This window comes from Epinephelus lanceolatus, chromosome 9 (assembly GCF_041903045.1).
Source record: "Epinephelus lanceolatus isolate andai-2023 chromosome 9, ASM4190304v1, whole genome shotgun sequence".
NCBI lineage: Eukaryota > Metazoa > Chordata > Actinopteri > Perciformes > Serranidae > Epinephelus > Epinephelus lanceolatus.
In genome coordinates this window covers 12,963,775-12,967,134 of record NC_135742.1, presented here as the reverse complement: position 1 = coordinate 12,967,134, position 3,360 = coordinate 12,963,775, and the positions used below count along the sequence as shown (strand labels likewise).

The 3,360-nt window shown below is 38.4% G+C and overlaps 1 long non-coding RNA gene across 1 annotated transcript; it reads right to left on the bottom strand.

Moving 5' to 3' along the window:
• Positions 1-292: 292 nt before the first annotated feature.
• Positions 293-2,263, bottom strand: LOC117252286 (uncharacterized). Its single transcript, XR_013492011.1, has 2 exons — positions 1,994-2,263; positions 293-1,221 (listed from the first exon to the last, which is right to left on the bottom strand). It is a non-coding gene; the product is annotated as an uncharacterized LOC117252286 (long non-coding RNA).
• Positions 2,264-3,360: the final 1,097 nt, after the last annotated feature.

Here is a 3,360-nt window from a genome sequence, read left to right as displayed (position 1 = left end):
TAAGCTAAGATAAGCTAAACCAGCTCAGTGGCCTAGCGGTAGAATGTCCGCCCTGAGACTGGGAGGTCGTGGGTTTGATCCCCGGCCAGGTCTATAGACTATAAAAATGGGACCTCAGCATCAGGGGTTGGAATTGGGGGATGAGATCACCACATGATTCCCGAGCGCGGCACTGCTGCTGCTCACCGCTCCCTTGGGGGATGGGTCAAATGCGGAGAACAAATTTCACACACTCGTGTTCACTACTGACATAGACTCATAAACATACAGAAAACCCGGCAGGAGCGCTCTCTTAATTCAGGTCTTGGGTTTATTTCTTTGATTTTTAATGATACATAGGGCAGTATGGAGGTGTCAGATTTCTCCCAAAATATCCAATAAATTCATTATTGTATGTCATTTGAGATGAGCATGGAGGTATGTGTGACTGTTTACTGGCATTGCGGGTTTAAATGTTTTCAAACCATTTAGTTTCTGTAAAGCATTTCATTCCGGCTATGAGTGCACCGGAAAACACACATTGAAAACAAATATTGTTTACTTCTTTTGGTTTTATTCATTGCTGTTTTCATTTCAAACTGAATCCTCTTTCAGTGAGAAATTATAGTTGTTCAGAAAAGATACAGATCTGCTGCAGTGTCTAAAAAGCCAACTGTACAAAGAAAATACAGCTTTTTTTAACACAAGATTCAATGGTGATGAATTTTCTTCATTTTTCAACTGCTGAGCGACCAAAAAGTCACAGGTAGACAATATAAGATATTTTGCACACTGTGGCCTTTGAAAATAAAGTTTCTTTACAGCAGACATCCATTTTGAAATAAACAAAAGGACAATATTGTGGGAAAAGAATCATCAGTATTTAGTCAAGTTTTGGTTTTCTACCACAAATACTTTGACGAGAAAGAGAATTTGCTTCACCTCAGATCGGTCTTTTACATTTTCAAGAGCAGGTTACATTTAGAAACACCTGTAGAATGCGTTGACAACACCTGTATTGTCATCCATTTTGCACTCAATGGTGCGGAAATCTTGACCATTTGAGGACATTGGCACCATGCACGTTCCCAGTTTGTCATCGGCAGTGAAATCATCTTTGTCCCAGACCTCCATTTGAAGCATGTCGCTAGTGGCCTCGGGAAATTCCATCTTCTCCATCCAACTTGGGTTGGTGCTTGAATTAATGACTTTGGTCTTTTTGGAGTCACTGCCGATTTTCACCTGTTAGATCAAATTGGGAAATTTAAAAGGAAAAAAAAATAATAATAATAATCACATTGAGGATATTTTTCTTACAAACAAGTCAGAGACAATTTACACACACACCAATAAAAAAAAGACCTGGTTGTGCTGTGTAAAAAAGGGGAAATATTAACATATTGTTTAAACATGTTTTATGTAATTCATTTTATTATGCATGATTCTGTACTATATCCCATTTCTTTTCTTTAACTTTTTAAAGGAGAGGGAATGTCTTTAAGTTTAACATTTATTAGATGTACAAGGATGGATTTCTAAAATCCAAATCTATGTGAGTGCAGGTACATTTTATAAAATAATCAAATCAAATAATTAATTTAATGTGAGGGGCTGCTGAACCCGTTGGAATATTCTTATGCAAGATTGGGGATACATTTTTCATTGAAGTTTTTGTAGACTAGTCATACTTCTATTATTATACACATGTAATTATTATTGGCGCTTATGTATACAACCATTGATTAATATATAAAACATACCATCAAACTACTTTTATTATAATTAATATAGCTATTGTTATAGTTTTTAGTTTAATTGTTGCTGTGAGGGTCAAAGGATAGAAGGATGTCATGTGCTGTAAAGCCCTCTGAGGTGATTTGTGATATCGGGCATGATAAATAAAATTGAAAATTGAATTAAAATTGAAGTCATAGCATAAATAAAAGAAGCACACTGCATCAAATTTGCCATTTTATGTTTGGTTATATTTTGAGAAAGATAGCCAACAACTCACCACAACATAGGGATCTGGTCTTCCAAGTCCTTCATGTAGGTTTCTGCCATTTGACACCCAGATTTGAACGGTTTTACCATAGCATGAGCCAGCTTCGGCCTGGAATGGCACGATCAGCAACAGGCAAGCAAACACAGCAAGCTTCATCTTCAGTTGTGTCTTCACCCAGACAGAGAAAGACAGATAAGCAGCTCCTGGCTGAAATGTCCGAGCTGGACAATTTTATAGAGCTCTACAGTAATGGAGGGCGGTTCTTCAAACAGGTGACTGACCCGCCCATCTGTGCATATGTGTGTGTTTGTGGGAACATATTTTATATATTTGCATAGCTCCACTTATCTGTATGGTCTGAGGAATGTAACTAATGCTTAAGCAGGTAAACTGAAAGAAATCGAACTTCAATAATATAACAAACCCAACAAAGAGATGATAAAACAGATGCTTTGCTCTGACTGTAACTTTTCTGAACGTACTGGCCCCATTCTTTGTCTTTATGGAGATAAAACATTGTCAGCTCTAACCCCTGGAAGGCACTAACAGTCATGTTTGCAAAGGGTGGCCAATAATTTACATGTGTCTATACATGATGTTTTCTCAAAAAACAAACAAAAAAACAGCTAACAAAAACAGTCACCTCTATTTAGCTTTTAGACGTACGTCATATATTAGTATTGCTGTAAATGGTGCTGTTGCCCTGGGGGGTGTTTACTTTGTGTTACGTGGAGTTTGTACTGAAGCATCCATCCATCTGTACTCATTATCCTTTGAAGGGTCACGAGGGTCTGAAGCTTATCCTGGCTACAGACTGGAATCCTGTCTAGACAAGTCCTGTCTCACACCAACTGCCGCCAGCGATAGCCTTGGCCGGAGCCATTATTTTTTTGGGTTGTCCATCTGTCTGGTGAGGACAATATCTCAATAATGCCTCAAGAGAATTTTGTCATATTTGGCACAAACTCAACAATGAAGTGACTCGTTTTTAGTGGTCATAGGCCAAAGGTCACTGTGACCTCGTCTGTCTCATTCTCGTGAACACAAGATCTCAAGAAAGCCGTGAGGGAATTTCTTCAAATTTGGCACAAATGTGGATTTGGACTTGAGTATGAACTGATAACATTTTGGTGGTCAAGGCTCAAAGGTCAAGGTTGCAATGAACTTGCATCCCTCTTATTCTTGTGAATGTGATATCCCAAAAACAGTGCAAATTTGGCACAAATGTCCCATTGGACTCAACGATGAATTCGGTTTTGGTGGTCAAGGGTCACAGGTCAAGGTCAGTGTGACCTTGTCTGTCTATCTTGTGAATGCGATATCTCAAAAAGCTTTGAGGGAATTTCTATAAATTTACCACAAATGTTCACTTGGAC